Below are 17,350 nucleotides of genomic sequence, written 5' to 3'. Positions count from 1 at the left end.
TATAAAATTTCTGCACCAGTTAACGATTCATTGTTTACCCAATTCTTTTATTTTCCTAGAGGAAAGGAGAAAAAAGGAATTGCTACTCGGTTGAAAAAATTTACTAATTGGCTAAAGACTTATAAAGGAAGTCGGGTAACCAAAAACGCTGAATTTCTTGAAATATTGCAAATCGATAGCAAATATTCTTTAAAATAGCTTAAATGTTCTATATGAGTTTTACATAAAATTATAACGAAATTAATAATGATTTCTTAAAAGTTTCATTTAAAGAAATTTTACGATATGTATAAATATCATTTTGTCACATCAAAAAATATATGCTATGTATAATAAATATATGAAATCTAATTTATTACTATAATTCTTTGATAATTTTAGCTATCGAGGTCTCGACTTTTAGCACAAGCTGCAAAGTTTAAAAAAGAAATAACAATTTTCGAGTTACGGAAGTTGTCTTGTAAGAACGGTGGTCAGCACTTCCGGTGGCCTAAACTAGATTCTAAGAGCACAAGTTGCAAAAAAGCATACGTCCGGTCTCCACCTTTTAGGGATTATGTTCATTTGCATATTACGTGGCGGGCTTTTGGTTGTATACGTGTGGACGGTTGCCAAAATGCACGAGGCACCGGGTAAGTTCGCGCTTCCGCTCGAGATTGTCGATACCGCAATTCACGACAGCGAGAAAGGAAAAAAGAGCTGGTCGTTTCGTTACTTCTGGCAATATCGGTGATGGACAGGCGAATCTGCATTTATCTAATAGCGGAAAGACATTTCATCGTGAGATGCACCAATTACATTATGATTTCGAACAGTGTACACGATTTTTGTTTTTCGCTTAATCGTGTAGAATTTGAATCGTACAAAGAAATTTGAAGTGAACTTTGTTAATGACGGACGAAATTTAACACGACGATAAAATTTTAAACGTTCATATTGTGTAGAAAAGAAGCTGTAAAAGAAGGGCTGATTAGTCAGAGAATCGAATTAGGTTTCGGAAATAAATTATAAAATTATTCTAACGCTTCTTTATTCCGGTGATATAAAAATACTCTTTCTGTCTTTGGAAAAATTTCTTAATAATTTTCTATTTAAGATACGTAGCACGTGATAATTTTCGAGGAATCACTTCAAAGTTTTTATTCGAATCAACTTATTGCTACGTATGCTTTATAAATTTTGAAGGCTTTAGTCTTAAATTAAGTTGATGTTTGATAATTCTTTTAATATAATAAAAAAAGATATTTTCTACGTAATTTTTCCAATAAATAAAAATATTTTTTATAATATTTCTGTTGGAATACACGTGAGAAAAATATACGACCTACTATAAAATTAAATTGAAGTGCATCCTTGTTCATATCTCGACTCCTAAAAATCTTGACGAAGAGATTCTTTGAAGTATTTCCAATGAACATAATTATGAATAGAGTCAAAGAATTGCTTGGCAATTTTGTGCCAAGACGTCACAGATTTTGCACTACTGCTATTTTCGAAATATATTTCCCCAGTTTGCGATGGTACCTCATATTCGACTTAAATCATAATAAATAAAAATAGATTTATACGAGAAACGTAAAAGCAAATTGGAAGATTCTTCTTCTTGTTTTATTAAACTAATTTTAATTATTTATAAAGTGCGATAACTTGTTATTTTTATTAGCAGAAAATTGTTATTGTTTGTTTGTTGCTGTACACAGAGTTGTGTTCGATAGATCAAAACATTACACGAGGTACAAAAGCATTCTCATTTTTCAATTCGCTAAATGGGAATCTGAACAAGTTTCTGTTTCAACTGAAGATTGCTTCGGTAAAACAAGTATGACATTTGTTACATTCAGAGATAAAAACTCTACTTTATAAAAGCTGTACACAAGTTACAAAATTGCCAAACTAACAAAATGCTTATTTTTAAATACGCAATTTGATAGATTGATCATTAAAGATAACAATTAACGAAATTAAATCATCAAATCTATTCTAATGATAACCGAATAGTTTGTAAAACTGCTTGATCTTTAAAAATGTTCTACCATTAAAGAATCTTCTGAAACATTGAATGGAAAGATATAAATATTAAAAGGAAACATTTTTCACGATTCTTTTAAATTCTGCAATTCGACTGGACTCAAACATTTCCTGTGGAAGTTTCAAATTTTCGAATCTGGGCGCACTTGGAAATTCCGAACATCGAGGTGGTCGTTTTCGCGACACGAATTTTTCCGTAAAACTCTGTCTCGGTGGTCCTGTTCCTCCGAATATGTAAATAAGTCAGCTTCCATGGGCAAAAATTTCAGCACACGTCCATGGACGCGTGAATTAATGTGCGGACGGGCCAAGAAAATGACCACGCACTCGTGATCGGACTTCCGCCGGTTTAAAGCCGCTCACGTATGAGCAGTAATACAAAGTCAAAAGTACAACAAAGATGGATCATGTGACGAGAGTTTCCAGTTGGTTCGAAGCGATAGAAACCATTGCTTGCGATGGTAGTTCGACTTTTGGAGAACGAAACTTCGTTAAATCCGGTAGACTACACGAAGATGGAGATAACGTGCAGTTTATCAAACTTTTATACGGTGTACGTAGTACTTATTATAAAAGAGAAGTAGCGTAAAGTATTCTTGATACGTAAGTTAAAATGAATGAAAACTGCTTGTGTTAAAGTTTTCGTGTCAAGTGATTTAAACATTCAATTTTCCACGTGTATTAATGTGCTTGGATAAAGATTGATGTTTCCTTGCCGTGTTTATTTCTTCCTCTTATTTACCGATATACTTTTTATTTCTTTTCTTTCGAAAGCGAGACGATTAAACGTAACGATAGATCACTTATTTCTAAGAGGTGCTTGAATTTTTGTCGAAAGGATAAGATGTACGATACTGTGTCATGAAAATAAAAGTTCATAGCAATTGGCAAAAATATTGAAGTGAATTCAGCGAACTAAGATTAAACAAAATTAAGGAACTACGCCTCTGACTAAATAAGATTAATATGAAATTAGAAAAAGCCTTTAACAAACGCATAAATCATCAATACTAAGCTAAGATAAGAGAACAAGCAAATCGACTAAAATAAAATTTATATGTCTCAAAATCCTTATTTCGACAAATCACAAATCATAGATTCCTATCGTCATATAATTTCTTACGCACAATTCTGATTTCAACGGGAGCACGAACGAAGTGAATAATCATTAAGCAACTCCATCGAAATCCTAATGAAACGAATGAAAGGAACCCTTAAACCACCATGCAAAGTGGAGAAAGAAAAATGCGACAAAAGTTAATCGATCGTTGCTAGCGTAGGCCTAATACAGCTAATTTATTTTCTTGCCACGCTAGGAGGTCATTATTCCGGAGAAACGCAAAAAAAAAAGAAAAAAGAAAAAAAATAAGAAAGCAAAGGGGACCAGAGGCGGTAAGTCGCGAAACGAACAGTAAGGAGACGTTCTCATTCTCGATACCTTTAAGTATCGAAGCGAAACAATGAACGAAAAGAGAGCAAAGGTGAAAAAGAAGAAATCGAAGAATTGGTTTCTTCAAGTCCGATTCTTCTCGAGGGTATTGAAATTCATTTACTCGAAACGCGGACGATCTCTCCTCCGAGAATCGTGCGGAACTCAACTCAATTTGTAAAGAAAAATTTACTTCTTATCGATCATTAATAGTAGAGACACATTTTCTGTAATATATTAGTAAAAACTAAAATTTCAAGATCAGTTTCAGGATAAGAAGGCAAATACGTTTATCGTCTAGTTATTTAACAATTTGTTGAAATATAACGTATATCGAACAGAAAAGTTCTAATCCGAACCAATAATCGATACAAATTTTTCATTGATTAATTTTCGAGATTCGAGTCGGTTGATCTACAAAAATTGCAATTAATTTAACATTGATGAAATTAATCGTCAATTTACAGTTAGAAGTACTGATCGTTAATCATTAATCGGTGATTAAAAAATATTGATTCTCAATTAACAGTTGCTACCAATTTTCAACCAAAATTTAACAAAGTATCGTGTTAAGTGAATATCGTTAACTACCGAAGCTAATCAACTTTAGATTTGAGACCAAATTTGCATACTAATTTCATGGCGAATGGAAGTGCAAAATCTAATCATTAATCCAATTGACAATTAAATGACCAATTTAATCGTTCATCTAATTAATTGATGATTCTACACTACCAAATCTAAATACCTACTGCATTCGTTAACTATGATTATACATTGATTGGATCAGGATTTAATTGTTAATTGTACTTCATGATCAAATATTTCAATTGCAATCGCAAATTGTTAATTTCATTAAATATTTCCCAACATTGATGAGCAAAATTCGCAAATATCAAATACACGTTCTTATAATTTACCTTTGTTCCTGTTTAGTGTCTCAGACTTTTCTGAATCGGAAATATAATTATAATTATAATATGTGACTAGAGAAAAGAACGATAATTTTCCAATATTTTACAAAATATATAATATAAATATATAAGACAATTTTCAAGTCTTTGTGTGTCTCCTTTTGCATTGTGATTATATTAACACATCGGGTATTAGTTCGCGTGAAACTTAGAAAGTATTGTACAACTGCAATTAGACATACTCGATCTAATAAGCAAAAAATCGAAGTGTCCATAGTACGCAATGATACATCATTTGACGAATTTAATCAACAAATTTATTCGATACTTTTTATTAAACATATAACTATTTTAGAATTCACATTCCTGCGTGAGATTTCGTCGACTGTGTACCACGATAATAATTTACAAAGTAAAGTAAATTCCAAAATGGTTACGATTAAATCTTTAGTGTGCAAATAAATGTTTTGCTATTTCGCCAGCAGGAGAATTAACGAATACGAAAGAGAAGGAAGAAAATAATTTAGTCAAACGATCATTACCTTCGGTGCGCCATTAGGAGGAATGCAATCGCGTGTAAAGTACACTGCGCGACCAACAAGACGTAATAGTTACTATTACAGCCATTATACAACATTAACGAATTACCCGTAGCACGCGACAATATATTAAGTTGGGCCACCGCTTCGGCAAATCTTGGTGAAATTGGTGTGACCCGACATCGCCGATAGACGACAGGAAGCGTATCGATTAATCGTTAAGATTTACAGAGGCCTCGAATACCACTCCTAGTATAATTCAGCTAAAATATTTCGTTTTCGTCTCGACAAATCCGTAGTACGAACGTGTGATTATAATTGGAGAACGATTTGCATATACTTTGTATCGTGGAAACGGATTCAAACTTTGCGTTACTTTGTTTTCGAGTATTTGATAAATTTCAGCGCTTTCCATTTTGACTGAAGGAAAAGATAAAGAAATATAGTATATCTTTCATCGCTATATTAGAATATCAAATAGATCGCGTGAATGTTATATTCTATGTTGCCATGTCATAAGCTGATTAATTATTTCGTAGTGTAATATAAGAGAGATTCGTGCAATACATCAGAAGTGAAAGTTACTTTCTTAATTATGAAATTATTCAAATTATTTCTTACGATCAAGTAAGAATTATTTTATCCGTCGTCAAAAATGCAAAATGTCGTAAGAATAATCATTAAAATATAATTTTTTATTATAATATCACAATTTTTTATTAATTTAAAACTTTCCAAATTATTCCTTTCGAGCTGCTCGTCATTCCATTACATTATGAATAGAATAAATTGTGAAGAACATATAAGCTACCTTGTTGCCACTATAAAATTAATTATGTATTTTTTATTTTTCTGAAATTCGTTTTGAATTAATTACTTAATTTACTATGAGCTTTTAATAACCGCGATAAAATACGCCGAACGAATGCAGTAATAGAATTTTGTAGATTTGATAATTGTAATCTTGAAATTCTCATTAGCATTATACAAAGAAATATGAGGAAGTAATGAATTGAGAATTAAAAGAAGTATTATACAGCAGTACCAGAAGTCAGAAAATTAAGCAAATGAATACCCAGAGCACCATTCCAAATACCAAAGGAGCTTATTTTAACAAGAATCATAAACAGGCACGTAATACCTTTTATGATATTAGAGTGAAATAATGAACTAGCGAAAAAGGCAGAAAATTGTTTTTCTCTTTAAAAGATAGGACACTACATGTTTTAAAAAGATCTGCTTTTTATTCAGCAAAAGATAATCTCAAGTTACCTAAGTTTTATTATATTTTTCAGGAAAGAAAACCCCCTTACATCATTTATTTCTTATATAATATTAATTCACAAATTGTAAATTAACCAAATGAGTGGTTAACGAAATTGCATTTTCTATTGTATTAACAGTGAACCAATGTGCTACTGATATTCAATACTCTCATTCTATATCGAATATTTTATCTTTCCCATAGATAATGAGTTGAGGTAAAAAATTACATACTGTCAAAATTTTTATTGTGACGCAGTGTAAAAAATGAAATTCTTTGGAAAACAAAAAAAAGAGGTGGGTTCGACTGCGTTTTTCTGCGATGCAGAATAATTCTAGTATCAAAAGAAGCTTTGACCTACATTTTAAACAGATCTCCGTCGTACAGAATTTTATATCATTACACGCGAATATCACACATTAATTAATCATTTGCGATTCCACTCATATTTCGTTCTATTGATTTTATATTTAGTATATACAATAAATTCTTCCATGTCAATAAACTTAAATTAAGAGAAACGTATTAATAGAAGATATTTAATCAAAAAATTACTAAAATTGAAAGTATTTGATAAAAAATTTATTTAATTTATAACCGTAGTTGAACGATGACGAACCTTTGAACTTAATCCGTTAAGTATGGCTCATTTACGATAAAATGTTGAATCTGACTCATTCTAGAACTGCAAGTAATTAACCTTTTTTCGAATTATCGTCGTACGGATTAAGCAGCGAAATTTCATGAAAATTTCAGGTTTAACCAAGATCTCACTATATGTTTCGGATAGAACGAATCTGAGATTGCACAGTACCATAAACCGTACAATACGTCTATTGCGCCCGTATCGAACGAATCCATAGCCGACAACGTGGTAATCAACCTGAATTTCCAGAACGATTAAACCCGTTTCCGATTTTCGACTGGATTTATTGAGCCCGGGAAAACTTGAACAGGTATCTGTCATCGATCACGTTAAACTTGCTGATCACCATGAAGCTTCTATTCCCTTTAAAATACTTACCGAGTACAGTGCAAATAATTTAAGAAAATTGATATAATAATACCTATTCGAGAGACCTAATCAAATTTCCTCAATTCTTTTATTTTTATTTTAAAATTAGTTTTAATTATCAGAGAAAGAAATAAATCAATGGAAAATGTCTAAATAAATACAATGATTTACGTAATTCAACCTTCGAAGGCCCTCGCTAAATTAAAGTGACAAACTTTAATGCATAGCAATGTATTTTAAGAATCCACCCACGTATATTTATATATCGATATACATTTCACGATCTCATTAGAAGAAACAAAAAAGCTTAAGTTTTTCAACCGCGGAGATTGGTCCGAAACAATTCTGCATTGATTAATCGCAGCAACGTAGAACGATCCTTCGCGTTCTCCTTTATATTCTCTTTCCCCTCTTCTCGTTTCTCTTTCTTCTCTCCACTGACATTTATGTCTGGTAGGTTCGCGAGTTCGCGTGCTTCTTTTTGTTGAACAGCCAGGTTTTTAGAGCCACTGAAATTCGTCCTGGCATGCAAATAATTTGTATAGCCGTGGCCGCTACACTGTCGAACACGTGCTGCTGTATAATTCGAAATGGAGGTCTCTCGAAGCCAGTGTTCGCTTCGCTTGTAATCGGGAAATATTCGACGATGACGTGGTCGTTTTCGTTCTATCTTTACACATCGCACAAGCTTGTTCTTTCTTTTTTTTTAAGTAATAGGCAGTATTAAGTTGAGTCATGATATTTATAATATTATTTTATATTTTATAATATATATTATAAATTATAAATAAATTACAATTTGATAATCATTACTTATTGTTATGGTTATTATTGTAAATTAAAATTATTTTAGTTTATATAATAATTAATTGAATTATGTCGCGTTATATGGTTGCGTTAGGGGAAATGAATTAGTTTAGAATGTTCCATTTAGGGTGTTTTACACAACATAATGTTATTTTGTTGTTAAAATAGACTATTTTATCTTTTTTTGATTGGACCTAACGTTGGTTTTTAAAATAATTCCCATGTAATTTATTGATGCAAATTCCTTTTCAATGTTATTGATATTATTGTAGCTATACAGAGTATCGTAAATTTATTTTGTACATTGTCCGGCTGTTACTCTACATTAAACGCATATTAAATGAAAATATGTAAAATGCGAAAATAATGAAAATAATCAAAATGATGAAGATAATATTGAAAAATATCTATAAAAATCATATTTTTTTAAGTTAACGCTAAATTTAATATTTAACATACAAACAGTGTTGGATATTTTATTTGATATTGAATTAAATTGAACAATAAGTTACATTAATTTTAGAATAAACTAGTAAAAACATCTGAAAAAGTGACAAACGAAAAACACAACACAATTTTTTTAATTACTTTTCTATGACGTCATTGGAAATGCATGGATTACTTCGAATAATTAATAGGACAACATAAATAAGATTACATATTGCGTCTCATTCGTGAAGAAAAACTCGTACAAAAATTATGTTCATTATTCTACGTTTGCCATGACTATCCGTATGTATTCAGTGTTATAAAATACGACTCTCGTTATATGCGTTTACAATTGGTTAAATTACAGTCGCAAGCTCGTTTAGTTTATTAGTTCGCCGGTGAACAACGGTCCATTTGCACACACAGTGTCGTTTATCAAACCCGTAAATACATTACCATAGATTCAACTGCGTTAATCAGTTTTTCGGTTCGATTGTCCATGCGATACTCGTTAACAATGTGAATTACCACTAATTATACAATATGTTTATTATATCGCGATATCACTCGGTAGAAAATAATATCGACTCGCGGGTAATATACAAGATAATTACAAAAATAAAGATTTTATTTAATTAACGTAGGTTGACATATATGATTAAAGTCAAAATATTAATTTGTAACATTGTAACTTTAAGTCTGCTATATATTTGAACAAATTTAAGAATTAATAGAAAAAGTAAAGTAGAAAAATATTTTCTAGCACCGAAACCTTCCAGAAATAAAAGATCAATGTCGTTTCCAAATGAATAGGAGAATTAAATATAGGGTAGGCCAGCGGTTTTCATCTTCTTTTTTAAATCCCGAAATGTTCACGATCTAGCTTTTCCTTTGAAGAATATCGAGTTGAGACGAATAAACCGACGTACACAGTGAAATTTTCTAATGTCCGGAAAAAGGCGTTAGTAAATTGAAACTTAGGGAACGGTTTACGTTGACGAATAACGGCGGAATAGGCGTGAAACGAAAGTAATTTCGTGTCCTTCGCATTCTTTACCGTCGAAATGTAATGCCAAAAATCAATCTTCTCGCGTGATGTAAGCGTAGAGTCGTCGAGCCGATGTTGCTTGGTAATATATTTTTCCACGTGCCTCGGCAATCAACCTCATGAAATTTACTTTGCATGCGACGCATGAATCAAACTTCGATCGTGTCGTTCTCATTTAATTAAATCTATCCGAGTAACTACGGTTTAGAAAGATCTACAAGATTCAAGTTCACTTTACAACGGATCAGCTAATGGAAGTACTTCTTTCTTATTTTCCTTCGTTTAAGCGTTACCTAACGGTATCGAGAAAGTATTAGCTTCCTAATAAAGAGATGAGAAAATTATACGATGTAAAAATGGAATTAAAATCTTGTAACTTTATTCTGAACGCTCTGGACACTTCGATTAAAATTGTTTTGTCAGATGGATGAAATAGTTCATTTTTAAATATAGAATATTCGTTTGATACAACTGGCTTAAAAATAAAATTTACTATCCTCAAGAAGAAAGCCTTAATCCTGTTGTAAATCTCGAATTTTTATACGAGCGTTACAAACTTGCTCTCGTTTTAGGAAACAAATGGAATGTGTAATATTTAAAAATGTTTGACATAAAACTCATATTTTAACGCTAAAAAAATTCAATTGGATCAAGAATGACAGAAAGAACGCAATAGGATTAAATTATAATTTCTATCGATATCTTCTATGCGATTGAAGTATCAAATTTGCATTTCTCCGGTAAATATAGCGTCTTCTAAAACAGCTGGCAAAGTAGGATAAAAAAATACTGCAATTACAATTGATTGTTGCTTACGAGAAATGTTATAATAATTATCTTCTCTCACATGTATTTAAACTTCTTTTCAAATCCTTATACGATGCTATTGTCTCGTTGTATAAAACTTTATTTTAGAATATTATATTTTCTAATTTCGACGATAGTACGATTAAACCCTATTACTATCATTCAAAGCCTTCGTAGCAAAGGAAGTTGTTTCAAGTATTAGCATTCTGTTTACGATACTCAGCCTCGCGAAGAGGATTTTTCAACCTCATATAGATTAACTGTTTCTTTTCCACGAGATGAACTCGTAGAGATTGAAACTAGCTTAAGAGATGTAGATAAAGTTAGTGATTAAGGTTTCGGGGACAGATATCGTTCATTCGCGAGCAATTAACGATAACCAATTGCGCAGAAGATAAAGATATATAAAAAGAGAATCGTGAACGTACGATGTTTGTCTCCGGTATTAATTATACATATATGGGCACTGCCAGGCTTGCAACTCTAATCAAAAAAAGACAAACCGGCATAGCCAATTTCGAAGATTTCGATGAAAATCGAGCTGCCTGGTCGTCGACAATTTTACTATCAACAAATAAAAAAAAAAAAAAAAGAAAAAAGAGAGACAATTTCGAAGATAATTTCAAAACGATTTTGTCGACGATTTCTCGCTATATTATTACGCCGGAGGAAAGCTCTGACCAAGCTTCATAGAAGACCACTCGAGAAACAAATTAAACCAAAAAATACATGGTCACGAGCTTAACGTACCAAAACTCGAAGCAGCGGGAGGAAAACAGAAACTCTTAGAAATTAAAATGTTAAATGGAACAAAAAAAAAAAAAAAAAAGAAGAAAGAAAAAAATAAGAAATTCTAGAGATATTTAACCGAGTAACGAGCCGAATTTTCGTTAAGAATTTTGTACGCTAATCCTTGACAGCTACCCTTGTGTGCCCTTGTAGGGTGTCTTACACATAGAGAGAACAGTTCTCGTTAATCGAGAAGCGTTTCAAAGACCGAAGAGAAACAACTTTGAAAATAATTGAAAAATAATGCGACTTTTTAAAACACTTGCTAGAAGAAAATGACATAACGCAATTTAACTTGTTGTTACTCGTCACGTTTGTCAAGGATGTTTCTCTTTGTCCCTCGAGATAATCGATTGAGAAATAACGAGAACTAAGGTTTAAGATGGAGCTGTACCCGTAAACTACTTACGTAGCTACGTTTTAAAGTAATCGACAAACACACACGATCATACTCACACGATACACACAGACACAGGTACACTTCTCTACAGAGACACGCCACTGTAAATTAGGCAGAGCTGTAGCATCGCGGAAGAAGAAGAAAAAGAGGACGAAGGTAAAGAAGAAGAAACGATAGAAAGAAAAAAGATGAAAAATGTAAAGTATCAAGTTTGCTGAAATGGAATTTAAGGTAAATACGATAGAATATGTTACCAATCGAGAGTTAAGAGTATTCTATAGCCGCCCGATGTTGGCATTTAGCTGGTCTAAACCGCAAAGGGTTCGTTTCTACTAATTATATTCGTATACATATACATATACATACATGATATATAGTATATATATATACCATATATATACTATATTATATTATAGCGCTGTTGAATTTTATCGATTGTGAGAGAGACACTTTGTTCCGTGTGAAAAACGATCGATGAAGAAATCGATATTTCTACAGAGACGCTTGTAAGGATGAGAATAGAGCTATATGAAACGCGAAATCTGGAATCGATCGAGCTCTCGCTGGCCCAGAACGATCTGAATATCCATGAAAGTCAAATCAGAAGCTGGAATTGAAATTAAATGACGGACGTCAGGAAAGACCGTCAGATATAGAAATTCGGTTTCCTCTACGCGTGTCGAACAGGTGAGATACCCCTTTAATTTTATGATTTACCACGAGATACATTTGCTTCTGTGTTATTTCCATGCAAACTTTCTTTTTGATTTTATTGAAATTTTTATGAATTGTCGGTGTAACTCAGTTTGTTTGTGGATAATATTAGATAATATTAACGTTTGTTTGTTCGATGGAAAATAAAAAACAATATCTAACGCGAATTATAATTTTTGTCTGTTATACATAATAAAGTTTATGTTTTAAGTTAAAAATCGTCGTTTGTGCATATGGTAAAAAGACGTTTAATACCTCTTCTCCACTGCAGAGAGAACGTAAATATGAAAGGTAAACTAAAAAAAAATTTAATGTTATCGATAAGTAGAAACAAAGAATGCTTTTTAAGAAAGACGCGTGATGTATCTGAACGTTGGCTTTCGCGTGGTTACGAAAGAAGATCGTTCACAGACTTCTGAGTATTTACTTCTGTACACAACTGATTTGCTAAGAGCTAGAAGCCTACCGCACGAACCGTGTAAAAGTTTCGTTAAAATCATTGCTTTGATGTTTCTACAATTCTCCTCTCGTTTCAAAGAATACAAATTTGAATCCACTTATGCCCTTGTTAATAATAATAAGTTGTTAGTTAGAAATTTTACAACTTATCGCTCGCCTTAGTTCCCTAATCTTGATAAACAAATTAACGTAGGGGGGGAGTTCGCATAAAGTTTAAGCTGTATAGGCTTGATGGAACACTCTCTATCTGAGGCAACCTCGAGCGATAAATTAGCTAGTCGGTGTTCGACGCATCAGTTCCTCAAGATCGAAAGCTCTGCGCGTGTACACGCCGGTGCATCGTTTCATCGTCGAGTGCAATCTCTGTTCCGGCGCTGTCTTATTTCGAGCGCTGCTCCACCGTCCTGACCTTAATTGTAGAGTAACCCAGATTACAGATGCCGAGAGGGAAACGGAGATAGGACTGTGAACGTGGAGGACGAGGGGCTAGACGAATGAACAATCTCAGAAACGATACGGTCGAGCAGCTTTGTCATTAAGAAACCCAGATCATTGCGCCTTGTTGCGGCTTTTCTAATTTTCCCGGCTATTTTACCGTCGGCTGTCTTCGTCCTGCGATGTATCTTCATCTTATTCTTTGAACCTCGTGCTCCTGTATATAGGAATCCATTTCGATATTTCGACCGTTGTCGTCCGAGAGTTTTTTACATTTTTGTGTTGGGTTATTTCGGTAAGCATGATTTATCTTTTTCGTTATGCTCTGTCTTCTTCCATAAAATTATACGACCATCGTATAATACAAATTATAAATTACAATCTAAGTGTTGTACATATATAGATATAAGTTAAACAAATTAGAAATTTTGTTTGTATCTCTAGATGTGCAGGTGGAATTTAGTTGAAAATTGTAATTGAGAAGCTTTATCGGTTTATTTTTGTATGATTATGGTCGCACAGTTTCAACAAAATGACGTAAGTTCTTGAAATGAAAATAGACTTGGCACATGGAGGTTACGATAATGTTAACAAATTTTAAAACATTGTTTCGACAGTTATAGATGAGTCTCTAGATAGGAAAAATTTGTACGAAGATTAAGATGTCTTGTAAGAACAAAAATTTCCAAGAATAAAATACTTTGCTGATATTTTCAAATTTCTTGATAATTTATAACTAATTTCAAATTCGTTGCAAAAGGAATTAAAGTTTTACGAAACTAGTTTAAGTTTCATATTTTTAAATAGATCTTTCCGATTTGTACTTTAATTATGCATAGTACGAAACATATAAAGATCAGACGAGTCAAAAGTGTACTAGACTATAGAGAACACGAGGCAGAGAGCATAGAATATAATATGATACTCATTACACGTAATCTTATAAAGTACTAATTAGCGGTTATATGACTGCTTATTAATTGCTTTCTTCATAGTGACTTGCACAGAATGATAGTTGTAAACGTCGGAGGAGTATAGGAATAAAAAGAGAAACACGAAAGTACGCGAGTCGTAAGAGTAACCAGTTTAATCGATTTTTCACCTAGTTTCATCGTTGTGCGTCTTTCTCGTAAAATCGATTAAAGATCAAAAGCTCGAATCCGGGGACAGTATTCTGAGAAAATATTCTCAGTGGAAATGTATTGTAATCAAAATTAACGTACTGCAGAATATCTTTTTCTCATTTCGAGATTTTTTTAAAAACCGTACAATTTCTTCCAATATTATTTGAAGGATATATAAATTTATCTTTAGACAATAACAATATGCTCGATCGATCCTGTGTAGGGATTCATTTCTGAGGATTTTTGGGACAAATAGGTTCTCTGAAAAGAAGGTCAAAAGGTTTATGTTGTCAGAAGTACTTTTTTAGTAATTACATTGTCGCCTGAGACTACAGTTTCTTCCAAATTGAAGTTCTTGTGCGGATTTACTTGCTGGTTTTTAAAACATTTGAAAAGTAAATTCTTCCTCATTTCCTTGATACACAATTATTTTCAAGAAAACTTTGAAGAACGAAAAGATTATTTGTAATTTATAAGTCTAAAATGAACAAAGTAAAAGGTATTAAAGTACAAAAACAAAAAATAACAGTAGTCTTAGCCAAACATCCTTGAAATCCCTTCTTTCTATTATTTTTGATCACATTTTTTAACTCGCCAACCCCTCTTTATTCAACTTTTCATTGTATTAGTTCAACCGAGGAACATTAGAAGAAGATCTTCAATATTTTGCAATCTCTTTCTGCTCTGTCATTTCTGTCGTTTCTCTTTGTTTCTTTCTGACTCGATTGAATTAACATAACGTACGATCGCCATCCCCAAAAATTCTTAGGGAAGGTGACGCGTTATATAGTATTCGGGCTTTCGCATTCGCAGTAATGCAAAACGTAGCATTTGTTATTAGCATTTCGGTGGAGGGATATTGTTGTTCCGGCCACAGATCGGTGTGTTTGTACGAGGCCGATTCGCAGCGGTGTGCGCGTGCAACGCGGTTAGATGGCTCAATAACGAGCATTGTGTGATTCCCGTGACCCGCGTCGCATCGATCACATCGTGCTTCGAGCGTTATCACTCTCTCTTTACCCAGATATCGGTCGTTGTCGGTAAAAGCATCGCGAACAGGCTGACTTCGTCGCGAAAACTCTTAAAAATTGTTTCTTGGCCACGGCTTCAACGATAACATCTGAAAGGGCGAGAATTTGCAGTGTTTGCGAGAACGGATTTTCGTAAGATTGCGCCGTTGTTAAACAAATTTACATTTTATGGAAATAGTACTTTGTTGGTGGTTGAAAAGTAGGAAATGGAGAGGAAACAACGTTGAAACAGTTCGAGAGAAAGATCCTCGTAGGATTACGTGATCGTACAATTTGCATTCTGTGAGAATGGTATTTCGTTAAAGCACAAAATATGAATAACGTGAATAAAGCGAAAAAGGATGAGAAATTGATGAAAAACAGAGCTTTGTGGGGAGGAGGTATTTTAGTAATTAAAGAATTTTATACGTTCCCTTTGCTTTTTTTTTAGCAGCGTATAAAGTATGAAATACTACAAAGAATCAAAGTCGTTTTATAATAAGCTCATTCGCGATATGGGATTCGATATTCCATTGAAAACAAAGGCATGAATACATTTTATCTCATGCAACTACTGGGATTTCGACAACACGATAAAAGCCTCGTTGTCATGGAAATATTTCAGTGAAATACTAGAGCAGATTTACATTAGAATAAAATAAAAAAAAAAAAGAAAAAAAGAGAAATACGTGTGACAACATACGCGTTGAAACGCACGAAATAGTAAAAAAGTAAAGGAATGGAATCGCATATTGAAAAACGACGAGCAGAGTAGGGTATATTTTTGCAGTGTCCATGTTATCAAAATTATCCTCTTGTTTGATTTTCGTGTTAACCACGTATTTTTACACTTCTTTTTATAGCTTTAAAAATATTGCTCGTCATAGTAATAAAATATCATTTTAACAGCTGTGTTTTTATTGCTTCTGCAAAATGTATCAACTATATTTCTGGATCTAACAGATTCTTTCCACTTTCCACTTTCCAGCAATATTATGTTGAAATATTTTTAGTCATAAAATGACATTAAAATAAAGAAAATCTACAAAACTCTACCTATCGTTTTTCCCTGTGAACTTTAACTATAAATGTTATCGTTACCTCTTTCTATTGGCCAGGATTGGAAATAAAGCGAGAGTACGACCGATTTCATAGTAAAAGTAATTCGAGAAAAAAATATTCGTTACGTAGAACACGTATATACGTTGACACAAGCGTAAAGAATGAACAAAAAATGAGGAAAATTATATAAAATATGTAAAGTTATACATATGTACATGTACGACATACGAGATTCCTGATTTTGTAAAACCAGCGACACGTGTTACATAAAACAATAATAAAGACGATCCATGACGTTTTATAAAAGAGAACTCATTCTCTAAGATACGAAATCTTTATTTCCTTCCGCCTCTACGTTCCCCTCTCAACCTTCCTTTCTGTCACCGCCGAGAGAGCGGCATGCGCACGTGCCAATAAAATCTTCGTTCCTCTTTTTAAAAACGCGTATGTGTGTACGTGTACCCTGCGTGAAATCCACTTTTACGATTATTGAACCTGGAAATAGCGGAAACGGTAACTGCGCGGTTTTTTCATTCGACCTTGCTTCCGGTTTTGCTTCGTCTCACATTCTATTTCGCGTAGTTATTGCAAATGGAGCAATGGAATAATTTGCGATATATTACGAATCAATATGTGGTCTTTTTCATTTTGTATATTGCATTCGTTAAGGTAAAATTGGACAATGAATTATTAGTAATTTATTAGTAATATTATGGCGACTCGTTTGTAATTTGGAACGTCGTTGATTAAAAATATACAATAGAAAGATCAAGGATGCTTCTCACATTTCTTCAAAATATTAAAATAATTATCAGTAATTAGTTCTTTCGAATTTTGGACAAATTTATTGCAATTGTGCCATATAGAATTTGATCTCAAATTATAACTAGCAGGTATTGAAACATCAATATTTATTTTACGAATTATTATTTTAATCATACTCTTTATGTCGACAAATAATATTTTATCATCGTGCAGAATTCGACATTTCAGCAACAATGAACAATCTGTACAGAGTGTATGAATAAATTTTAACGATATATTATACGATATCTCTTTCACTTCTATCTCAATTAT

This window comes from Bombus pascuorum, chromosome 9, assembly GCF_905332965.1.
Source record: "Bombus pascuorum chromosome 9, iyBomPasc1.1, whole genome shotgun sequence".
Lineage (NCBI taxonomy): Eukaryota > Metazoa > Arthropoda > Insecta > Hymenoptera > Apidae > Bombus > Bombus pascuorum.
The sequence above is the reverse complement of the archived record's forward strand: the minus strand, read 5'-3'. Positions refer to the sequence as shown.